General features: G+C 41.7%; 1 pseudogene across 1 annotated transcript; it reads left to right on the forward strand.

Moving 5' to 3' along the window:
- The first annotated feature begins 370 nt into the window (after positions 1-370).
- Positions 371-11,791, forward strand: LOC309634766 (small ribosomal subunit protein uS5 pseudogene; annotated as a pseudogene). The gene has a single exon. The product of its transcript is annotated as a small ribosomal subunit protein uS5 pseudogene (transcript).
- Positions 11,792-12,693: the final 902 nt, after the last annotated feature.

Genomic DNA, 12,693 nt, shown 5'->3' on the forward strand with positions numbered 1-12,693 from the left:
ACTCCCAACCACTGCGCCACCAGGGAAGCCCCTATCATATGGTTTTTAACTTTCAATTTGTTAATATGGTGTATCACATTGATTGATTTGCGTATACTGAAAAATTCTTGCATTCCTGTGATAAACCCCATTTGATCATGGTGTAGGATCCTTTTAATGTGCTGTTGGATTCTGTTTGCTAGCATTTTGTTGAGGGTTTTTGCTTCTATGTTCATCAGAGATATTGGGCTGTAGTTTTCTTTTTTTGTGACATCTTTGTCTGGTTTTGGTATCAGGGTGATAGTGGCCTCATAGAATGAGTTCCTTCCTCTGTAGTATTTTGGAAGAGTTTGAGAAGGATAGGTGTTAGCTCTTCTCTAAATGTTTGATAGAATTCACCTCTGAAGCCATCTGGTCCTGGGCTTTTGTTTGTTGGAAGATTTTTAATCACAGTTTCAATTTCATTACTTGTGATTGGTCTCTTCATATTTTCTGTTTCTTCCTGGTTCAGTCTTGGAAGGTTATACCTTTTTAAGAATTTGTCCATTTCTTCCAGGTTGTCCATTTTATTGGCATAGAGTTGCTTGTAGTAGTCTCTTAGGATGCTTTGTATTTCTGCAGTGTCTGTTGTAACTTCTCCTCTTTCGTTTCTAATTTCATTGATTTGAGGCCTCTCCCACTTTTTCTTGATGAGTCTGGCTAAAGGTTTATCAATTTTGTTTATCTTCTCAAAGAACCAGCTTTTAGTTTTATTGATCTTTGGTATTGTTTTCTTAATTTCTTTTTCATTTATTTCTGATTTGACCTTCATGATTTCTTTTCTTTTGCTACCTTGGGATTTTTTTGTTCTTCTTTCTCTAATAGCTTTAGGTGTAAGGTTAGGTTGTTTATTTGAGATGTTTCTTGTTTCTTGAGGTAGGATTGTATTGCTATAAACTTTCCTCTTACAACTGCTTTTGCTGCATCCCATAGGCTTTGGGTCGTCGTGTTTTCATTGTTATTTACTTCTAGGTATTTTTTGATTTCTTCTTTGATTTCTTCAGTGATCTCTTGGTTATTTAGTAGCGTATTGTTTAGCCTCCATGTGTTTGTATTTTTTACAGTTTTTTTCCCTGTAATTGATACCTAGTCTCATATCGTTGCGGTCAGAAAAGACACTTGATATGATTTCAATTTTCTTAAATTTACCAAGGCTTGATTTGTGACCCAAGGTATGGTCTATCCTGGAGAATTTTCCAAGAGCACTCGAGAAGAAAGTGTATTCTGTTGTTTTTGGATGGAATGTCCTATAAATATCAATTAAGTCCATCTTGTTTAATGTGTCATTTAAAGCCTGTGTTCCCTTATTTATTTTCATTTTGGATGATCTGTCCATTGGTGAAAGTGGGGTGTTAAAGTCCTCTACTATTATTGTGTCACTGTCGATTTCCCCATTTTATGGCTGTTAGCATTTGCCTTATGTATTGAGGTGCTCCTTTGTTGGGTGTATAAATATTTACAATTGTTATATCTTCTTCTTGGATTGATCCCTTGATCATTATGTAGTGTCCTTCTTTGTCCCTTGTAATAGTCTTTATTTTAAAGTCTACTTTGTCTGATATGAGAATTGCTACTCCAGCTTTCTTTTGATTTCCATTTGCATGGAATATCTTTTTCCATCCCCTCACTTTCACTCTGTATGTGTCCCTAGGTCTGTGAAGTGGATGTCTTGGAGACAGCATATATACAGTTCTTGTTTTTGTATCCACTCAGCCAGTCTATGTCTTTTGGTTGGAGCATTTAATCCATTTACATTTAAGGTAATTATTGATATGTATGTTCCTATTACCATATTCTTAATTGTTTTGGGCTTGTTTTTGTAGGTCTTTTCCTTCTCTTGTGTTTCCTGCCTAGAGAAGGTCCTTTAGCATTTGTTGTAAAGCTGGTTTGGCGGTGAGTTCTCTTAGCTTTTGTTTATCTGGAAAGGTTTTAATTTCTCCATCGAATCTGAATGAGATCCTTGCTGGGTAATCTTGGCTGTAGGTTTTTCCCTTTCATCACTTTAAATATGTCCTGCCACTCCCTTCTGGCTTGCAGAGTTTCTGCTGAAAGATCAGCTGTTAACCTTATGGGGATTCCCTTGTATGTTATTTCTTGCTTTTTCCTTGCTGCTTTTAATATTTTTTCTTTGTATTTAATTTTTGATAGTTTGATTAATATGTGTCTTGGCATGTTTCAGTTTGGGTTTATCCTGTATGGTACTCTCTGTGCTTCTTGGACTTGACTGACTATTTTCTTTCCCATGTTAGGGAAGTTTTCAACTATAATCTCTTGAAATATTTTCTCAGTCCCTTTCTTTTTGTCTTCTTCTTCTGGGACCCCTATAATTCGAATGTTGGTGCATTTAATGTTGTCCCAAAGGTCTCTGAGACTGTCCTCAATTCTCTTATTCCTTTTTCTTTATTCTGCTCCCTGGCAGTTATTTCCACCATTTTATCTTCCAGCTCACTTATTCGTTCTTCTGCCTCAGTTATTCTGGTATTGACTCCTTCTAGAGTGTTTTTATTTTCAGTAATTGTGTTGTTCATCACTGTTTGTTTGCTCCTTAGTTCCTCTAGATCCTTGTTAAATGTTTCCTGTATTTTCTCCATTCTGTTTCCAAGATTTGGGATCATCTTTACTATCATTACTCTGAGTTCTTTTTCAGGTAGGTTACCTATTTCATCTTCATTTATTTGGTCTTGCAGGTTTTTACCTTGCTCCTTTGTCTGTAACACATTTTTATCATTTAATTTTTTTTATTTGATGGATGGTGCTGTATTCCTGTCTTGCTGGTTGTTTGGCATGAGATGTCCAGTACTGGTGTTTGCAGGCAGTTGGATAGAGCCAGGTCTTGGTGCTGAGATGAGGACCTCCAGGAGGCTTCACTCCAATTAATATTCCCTGGGGTCTGAGGTTCTCTTTTAGTCCAGCGGTTTGGACTTGGAGCTCCCACCACGGGAGCTTGGGGCTGACCTCTGGCCTGGGAACCAAGATCCCGCAAGCTTTGTGGTGCAGTGAAAAAAAAAAAGAAAGAAAGAAAGAAAAAAAGGAGCAGTACAATATCAAAGAATAAAAAACAAAATAAAATTAGAAAGACAAAAAATAGGGGCTTCCCTGGTGGCACAGTGGTTGAGGATCTGCCTGCTAATGCAGGGGACACGGGTTCGAGCCCTGGTCTAGGAAGATCCCACATGCCGCGGAGCAACTAGGCCCGTGAGCCACAACTACTGAGCCTGCGCGTCTGGAGCCTGTGCTCTGCGACAAGAGAGGCCGCAATAGTGAGAGGCCCATGCACCACGATGAAGAGTGGCCCCCGCTTGCCGCAACTAGAGAAAGCCCTCACACAGAAACGAAGACCCAACACAGCCAAAAATAAATAAATAAATTAATTAATTAAAAAAAAAGAAAGATTAAAAAATATATTAGGAAAAATAAAACTATAGTTGAAAGAACTACAACAAAGTAAAATAAAACCACAACAGAAAAAAGAAAAGAAAAAAAGGGCAGGGGGGAACAAGCCAAAAGGACAGAACAAGAACAAAGTATAAAGAATAAAATAAAATTAGAAAAATAAAAGATTTATTAGGAAAAATAAAAATATAAAAGAATCAACAACAATGAATAAACAAGGCAAAACAGAACCCCAATCTAAAAGAGGAAAACAGAAAAAAATAGGCTTGGCTATGGGGGAGGAGTTTAGGTGGGGGGTGGAACTTAGGCAGGGGCAGGGTTTAGGGTGGGGCGGGACCTAGGCAGGTGGGAGGGTGACGTTTGAGCATGGGGCGGGGCCTAGGCAGGGCGATGTTCAAGCATGGGCAGGGCCTCTGCTTAGGACCTGCATAGAAGGGGCGAGGCAGCACTTGAAAGGAGGGCCTCTGGAGTGTGGAGTTCTGGAGTTTGGAGGTAACGCCCTGAGTGAGGGTGTGTGGGTGGTGTTTAGGCCCAGCGCGTTGGAGGGGGTCTCCAAGTGTAGGGGTGTGGCCCTGGGTGGGAGTGCAGGGGCGGGGCTTGGGCTCTGTGCAGCAGGAGGGAGGCTCCGAGGGCAGCGGATTAGGCCTGGGAGCCCAACAGGCTCCCCCATGCCTAAGTGGACAGGGAAAGCACTGGCTGCATTCCCTTCCGTTCCTTCATGCCCCTCCCCACCATGTCCCCCAGGGTCTCCCCCATCGCCGCTGGACCTGTAACCATGGGTGGGTCCCGCTGGGTGTAGGAACTCCTCCCCTCCCCCAGGCATCCCTCAGGGGTGCCGGTCCCGGAGGTCCGGCCTTTACTTTTGCTCCCCCTTCCCTCCCTCCCACTCCCCCAGGACCCACGTGGCTGGAGGGTGCCTCGGTGGGCAGAGGATCAGGCCTGGGATCTCAGCTGGTTCCCGGGGGCCCAGGTGAGCAGGGGAAACCTGGCCATGCTCCCTTTTGATCCTCTGCCCTCCCAATGGTCCCTCAATTTCCCCCTTTGGGCGTGGGATCCCTTCCCCTCCCCCAGCTGCCCGTCAGGGGTGCCAGTCCCATCCCACCTCCACTTCTCCTCCCCCCTCACTCCCCTCATGCCCCACGCCCTACCCAGTCACTGGGGGTTCCTCCCGTCCCCTTAGGTGTCTGTGGTCCCCCATCGGTGCCTGGTAGGTGCCCTCATTGTGAGGAGATGTGAATTCCATGTCCTCCTAGTCCGCCATCTTGACTCCACCCCCACAGTTGTTTCTTTATTCACCAAGTCCACTGAAGTGGAACTATGAATATTATCTCTTACAATATTTTCTTCTGCCTCTTTTTCTTTAATGTTTGATCTCCATCTAATATGCAATTCTCACATGAAGACACTTTTTACCAAAACCTTTTCTGTAAAAACACCAAATGGCGGATGACGCCGGTGCTGTTGGAGGGCCCAGAGGCCCCGGGGGCCCTGGAATGGGAGGCCGCGGTGGCTTCCACAGAGGCTTTGGCAGTGGTGTCCGGGGCCAGGGCCAGGGTTGTGGTCGGGGCCGAGGCCACGGAGCTCACGGAGGCAAGGCCAAGGACAAGGAGTGGCTCCCTGTCACCAAGCTAGGCTGCCTGGTCAAGGACATGAAGATCAAATCCCTGGAGGAGATCTATCTCTTCTCTCTGCCCATCAAGGGATCTGAGATCATTGACATTTTCTTGGGGGCGTCCCTCAAGGATGAGATTTTGAAGATCATGTCTGTGTAAAAGCAGACACGTGCTGGCCAGCAGACCAGGTTCAAGGCATTTGTCACCATCAGGGATTACAACGGACATGTTGGTTTGGGTGTCAAGTGCTCTAAGGAGGTAGCCATTACTATCTGTGGGGCCATCATTCTGGCCAAGCTCTCCATTGTCCCCGTGCGGCAAGTATACTGGGGGAACAAGATCGGCAAGCCCCATACTGTCCCTTGCAAGGTGACTGGCCACTGGCTCTATGCTGGTGTGCCTCATCCCTGCCCCCAGGGGCACTGGAATCATCTCAGTCCATGTGCCCAAGAAGCTACTGACGATGGCTAGAATTGACAACTGCTACACCTCTGCCAGGGGCTGCACTGACATCCTGGGCAACTTCGCCAAGACCACTTTTGGTGCCATTTCCAAGACCTAGAGTTATTTCACTCCTGATCTCTGGAAAGAGATGGTGTTCACCAAGTCTCTGTATCAGGAATTCATCGACCATCTTGTAAAGACCCACACCAGAGTTTCCGTGCAGGGGACCCAGACTCCAGCTATAACCACCACATAGTTTTCTATGAGAAAAATAAAGTGAATGAAGCCAGTTTAAAAAAAAAATGGATTGCATTGTTTCCCTGGGCTAGTATTTCTCCTGCTACTGATCTTTTAAATATATAGATCAATTTTGAAAACCAAGCTTTAAAGGACAGTTGGTTCTTTGATTAAATGGCATATAGTAGAGCCATCTGTTATAGGTGACATTTTTTTTCCCCTTCGCTGCCTAAGTAGGAACTTTCAAATATTATTTAAGTTGGGGTTAGGACTCTGGACTAGAATTATTGTTATTTCACTTTACCATTTAGCACAGCCATCAACTGAGATCTTGTAGGTACTATTGTAAAAGAATACTTTTTTCATTTAAGGAGACCATTGGTGGTCTTGACTCCTGTCATTCTGTTAGTATGTTGACTCAATGAGGGTATCCCTTGCTAGTTAGTGTTAGAATGAGAAATGCATACCTACTTATTCAACAAACACCTACTGAGAACCACAAAGTGTTCAATATGAGATGAAGATGCCTTTTATCTCTTGCTAAATGACAATGAAAAAAATTGAGATAAAGAAATAAAATGATCTCTTGCTAATTGACAATGAAAAAATAGATGTAAACAAATAAAATTATAGTTAACAATCCAAGTGTAAATATAATGCCAATTTTAATAAATTTATCACTTCCTTTTTTAGATGCTATCCAAAAGTTTGTGCTATTTAAATTTTTAAACCTTCTTTTACGTCATCCACGTGACAAAAGCTTCTCTTCTTGAGGTCAGCAATGACCTCCACATGTTGCTTACTTCACTGTGCAGTTCTATTGATAAACCTTCATCTTGTCTCATCAGCAGCATTTGGCAGAGTTGATCATCCCCTATTCTAGAAATACTTTCTTCATTTGGCTTACAAGATACCACATTCTCCTGGTTTTCTTCCTACCTCACTAGCCATTTTTTCTCTGTTTTCTTTTGCTGGCTCCTCCTATGTTCATTTTTTCACTTTGGTAAAATCCTTGGGTTTCTTCTTTTCATTATCTCTTCACTGATAATGTTATCCAGGTACATACTTTCAAATACCAATCGTACACTAACGCCTCCTAAATGTAGATCTCCAGTCTGGCTCTCTCTCCTGAATACCAATCTGGTGCATCCAACTCTATCTCAGCTACTTGGAAGTCTAATAGCCATGTCAAAAATCAAACTCCTGGGCTTCCCTGGTGGCGCAGTGGTTGAGAATCTGCCTGCCAATGCAGGGGACACGGGTTCGAGCCCTGGTCTGGGAAGATCCCACATGCCGCGGAGCAACTAGGCCCGTGAGCCACAACTACTGAGCCTGCGCGTCTGGAGCCTGTGCTCCGCAACAAGAGAGGCCGCGATAGTGAGAGGCCCGCGCACCACGATGAAGAGTGGCCCCCACTTGCCACAACTAGAGAAAGCCCTCGCACAGAAATGAAGACCCAACACAGACATAAATAAATAAATTAATTAAAATTTAAAAAAAAAGAAAGAATCACAGATTCATGCAGAAAATCTTCCTTTAAAAAAAAAAAAAATCAAACTCCTGATTCACTACCTCTACTCCCCACCCCACCTGGTTCCTCTGGTGGTATTCTGTCTCAGTTAATGGAATTCCATCTTTCCAGTTGCTCAGGCAAAAATCCTTAGAGTTATCCTTGACCTCTTTCTTTCTCATACACCCCACATCTAATCCCTCAGCAACTCCTATTGGCTCTACTATCTTAAAAATATAATCTTTTTTGACCACTTGTCACCACTAGTCCCCTGGTCCATAAGACTATTATTTCTTGCTTAGATTATTCCTATAGTTTCCTAACTCATCTTGTTCTATTCCACTTTACTCTTAACAAAGCAGTCAGACTGATCATTCTGTTGATGCATTAACTCAGAACATGGTGCTCTTTTTAAGAACTGTCCAAGGGTTTATTCCATTTCTCTGAGAGGGAAAGTTGAAGTCTTTTTTTTCAAATGGGTTTTCTTTTTTTAAAAATTTATTTTATTGAAGTATAGTTGATTTACAATGTTGTGTTCATTTCTACTGTAAAGCAAAGTGATTCAGTTATATATATATATATATATTCTTTTTTTAAATTGGGGTATAGTTTCTTTACACTGCTGTGTCAGTTTCTGCTGTACAGCAAAGCGAATCAGCCATATGTATACATATATTCCCTCTTTTTCGGATTTCCTTCCCATTTAGGTCACCACAGATCACTGAGTAGAGTTCCCTGTGCTATACAGTAGGTTCTCATTAGTTATCCATTTTATACATAGTAGTGTATATATGTCAATCCCAATCCCCCAATTCATCTCATCCTCCCACCCCTTCCCCCTTGGTATCCATACATTTGTTCTCTATGTCTGTGTCTCTATTTCTGCTTTGCAAATAAGATCATCTACACCATTTTTCTAGATTCCACATATATACATTCTTTTTATATTCTTTTCCATTATGATTTATCACAGTATATTGAATATATTTCCCTGTGCTATATAGTAGGACCTTATTGTTTAGCCATCCTATATATAATAGTTTGCATCTGCTAATCTGAAACTCCCAATTCATCCTCCCCCAGCCCCCTCTCCCTTGGCAACCACAAATATGTCCTCTATGTCTGTGAGTCTGTTTCTGTTTCGTAGATAAGTTCATTTGTGTCATATTTTAGACTCCACATATAAGTGATATCATATGGTATTTGTTTTTCTGTCTGACTTACTTCACTTAATATGGTAGTCTCTAGGTCCATCCATGTTGCTGCAAATGGCAATACTTCATTCTTCTTTATGGTTGAGTAACACTGCTCAGCCATAAACAAGTTGAAGTCTTTGTAATAGGCAGCAAGGCCCTATGTGACCTAACTCCTGTAATCTCTAAGACCTCATCTCCTAATATTCTGACCGCCCCACCCCTCTATTCCATCTCTGTCACTCTCGTCTCTCTGTTGTTCCTGAATAGGTTGGGCATGATCCCTCCTCAGTGCATTCTTATTTGTTCCTCTGCCTGGATTGGCTTTCTTCAGACATCCACATGGCTCTCTCTCTCACATCTTTCAAGTTTTTTCTCCAGTGCCACATTCTCCTTCAGGCCTTCCCTGATGACACTATTTAACATTTTAATGCACTCTCTGCTCAGTGCTGTGACCTTCCATCCTACGTTCATGCTCTGGTTTTCTCCATAGCATTTATCACCTATTAAAAGTGTTAAATACTATGCTGTATAGTGTATAACTTACTCATTTATTTTGTCTAGTATCTGTCTCCCCATATATAAATTCTGACAGCAGAGTTTTGTGGGTTTTTTGGCTTGATATACCCCTAGTGCCTCAAACTGTGCATAGCATAGGTTCTCAGTAAATGTTTAGTTGAATGTATGAATGAATACGGCAAGGTAAGTGCTAATAATAGTCTAAAAATAAAAATATATTTTTTTTTAGAAAAATTAAAACATATTCCAAGGTGTCATCTAGGGTTGAGGATGAACTGAACGAGGAAGCAAAAGTATTTTAAAGGTCTCATCTTACTGGCAGAAGTCAGGGGTCAGGGCGTTAAATAACGTTGGAAAAAATGGAAATGAATATCTTTTTATTGGCTTGAAAAACAATATCAGAAAATGTCAATTCTCACAAAATTAATAAATGCATTTGATGCAATCCTAAATAGAATTCCAAAGGAATTTTATGGTAAGGGAGAATTGGAAAACTGAATAAAATGATTTAAACATTTTAATGAAAGAATAAATGCTCCAAAACAAAAAAATAATATTTTGGAAAAAAAAGAGAGACTAGTAAGGGAGGACTTGACCTAATAGATATCAAATGCTATTGACCTAGAGATACACAAATAGACTCATGGAACAGAATAGAGCAGAACAGAATCTAAAAATATATATCTCGGCAGAGTCAAGATGGCGGTGTGGGAAGATGTGGAGTTAGCATCTCCCCACAACTAGGGCACCTGCCTGCCACTGGTGGGGGACTCTGATGCCCAAGGAGACGGGAGGAACCCCAAAGTGAACCAGTAGGATGTAGGGGGACTGAGCAGGGAGGAGAAGTGGAGGCCAGACAGGATTGGTGCTCCTGAGGCCGGGGAGATCAGGAGAGGCAAGCAGGAGGGACCATCCAGGAGGAGCAGGAGAGGAGTGGAGGGTGATTGCCCTGCCCACTCAGGCACAGGGAGCCTGCTGAGCTCTCAGGCCGGTCCCCTATCCACCAAGGCCCACCCCTCCCTGACGGCCACATTGGTCCTGGGGGCACAGGAGGGAGGTCGGGGAGATGAGGAGAGGCAGGTGGGAGGGGCCCTCCCAGACCACAGACTGTAGGAGCAGGAGAGGACACGAGGGTGTTTGCCCTGCCCACTCAAGCCCAGGAAGCCTGCTGGGCTCCCAGGTGAGGTCCCCTGCCCTCTGAGACCAGGGGTGGGAGTCACACCTGGGCCACTTATGTTCCTTGAGCCTAAGCCCCACCTCCCACAGTCCCCAGGGCCTTTTCCAGCCCTGTGGGTCCTGAGCATTGGCCTTGTCCACTGCCCAAACCTTGCCCTTGCTTAGGTCCTGCCCTCCACAGCCATGGCCCCCCCCTTTTTTTTTCTTTTTCCTCCTCTTTTTTTTTACTATTGTGGTACTGATGTACCTTACAGTTGTTGATTCATCTATATTTTTATTTTTACATTCTTTCTAACATATCTGCTAGTCTCCTAGTCTAATTTTATTTTTTACTTTGCTTTGTTCTTTTTTTTTTTTTTTGCCACCCTACATGGCTTGCAGGATCTGGGTTCGTGAGCCCGGGGTCAGGCTGAAGGTCCTGTGGTGGGAGCTCTGAGTCCAAACCACTGGACTAACAGAGAACCTCAGACCCCAGGGAATATTCATCAGAGTGAGGTCTCATGAAGGTCCTCATCTCAGAACCAAGACCCAGCTCTACCCAATAGCCTACAGACGCCAGTGCTGGAAGCCTCAAGCCAAACAACCAGTAAAACAGGAACACAAACCCACTCATAAAAAAAGAAAAAAAATGAAACGGCAAAAATATATGTTACAGATGAAGGAGCAAGGTAAAAACCTAAAAGACCAAATAAATGAAGAGGAAATAGGCAATCTACCTGAAAAACAATTCAGAGTAATGATAATAAAGATGATCCAGAATCTCGGAAATAGAATGGAAGCACAGACTGAGAAAATACAAGAAATGTTTAACAAAGATCTAGAAGAACTAAAGAACAAACAAACAGAGATGAACAACACAATAACTGAAATGAAAAATACACTAGAAGGAATCAATAACAGAATAACTGAGGCAGAAGAATGAATAAGTGAGCTGGAAGACAATATGGTAGAAATAACTGCCAAGGAGCAGAATAAAGAAAAAAGAATGACGAGAACTGAAGACAATCTCAGAGACCTCTGGGACAACACTAAACGCACCAACATTTGAATCACAGGGGTCCCAGAAGAAGCAGAGAAAAAGAAAGGGTCTGAGAAAATATTTGAAGAGATTATAGTGGAAAACTTCCCTAACATGGGAAAGGAAATAGTCACCCAAGTCCAGGAAGCACAGAGAGTCCCATACAGGATAAACCCTAGGAAAAACACACCAAGACACATATTAATCAAACTAACAAAAATTAAATTCAAAGAAAAAATACTAAAAGCAGCCAGGGAAAAACAAAAAATAACATACAAAGGAATCCCCATAAGGTTATCAGGTGATTTTTCAGTGGAAACTCTGCAGGCCAAAAGGGAGTGGCAGGACATACCTAAAGTGATGAAAGAGAAAAACCTATAACCAAGATTACTCTACCCAGCAAGGATCTCATTCAGATTCAATGGAGAAGTGAAAAGCTTTTCAGACAAGCAAAAGCTAAGAGAATTCAGCACCACCAAACCAGCTTTACAAATGCTAAAGAAACTTCTCTAAGCGGGAAACACAAGAGAAGAAAAAGACCCACAAAAACAAACTCAAAACAATTAAGAAAACGGTAATAGGAACATACATATCGATAATAACCTTTACTGTAAATGGATTAAATGTCACAACCAAAAGACACAGACTAGCTGAATGGATACAAAAACAAGACCCATAAGACCCATATATATGCTGTCCACAAGAGACCCACTTCAGACCTAGGGACACATACAGACTGAAAGTGAAGGGATGGAAAAAGATATTCCCTGAAAATAGAAATCAAAAGAAAGCTGGAGTAGCAATACTCATATCAGATAAAATAGACGTTAAAATAAAGACTGTTACAAGAGATAAGGAGGGACACTACATAATGATCAAAGGATCAACCCAAGAAGAAGATATAACAATTATAAATGTTTATGCACCCAACATAGGAGCACCTCAATACATAAGGCAAATGTTAACAACCATGGAAGAAGAAATCGAGGTTAACACAATAATAGTAGGGGACTTTAACACCCCACTTACACCAATGGACAGATCATCCAAACAGAAAATAAATAAGAAAACACAAGCTTTAAATGACACAATAGATCAGAGAGATTTAATTGATATTTATAGAACATTCCACCCAAAAGTGGCAGAATACACTTTCTTCTCAAGTGCACATGCAGCATTCTCCAGGATAGATCACATCTTGGGTCACAAATCAAGCCTCGGAAAACTTAAGAAAATTGAAATCATATTAAGGATCTTTTTCGATCATGATGCTATGAGATTGGAAATCAATTACAGGAAAAAACCTGTAAAAAACACAAATACACGGAGGCTAAACAGTGTGCTACTAAATAACCAAGAGATCACTGAAGAAAGAAATTAAAAAATACATAGAAACAAATGACAACAAAAACACGACAACCCAAAACCTACGGGACGCAGCAAAAGCAGTTCTAAGAGGGAAGTTTATAGCAATTCAATCTCACCTCAAGAAACAAGAAAAATCTCAAATAAACAATCTAAGCCTACACTTAAAACAACTAGAGAAAGAAGAACAAAGAAAACCCGAAGTCA

The sequence above is a fragment of the Balaenoptera borealis genome (genome assembly GCF_965194805.1).
Source record: "Balaenoptera borealis genome assembly, chromosome: 9".
NCBI lineage: Eukaryota > Metazoa > Chordata > Mammalia > Artiodactyla > Balaenopteridae > Balaenoptera > Balaenoptera borealis.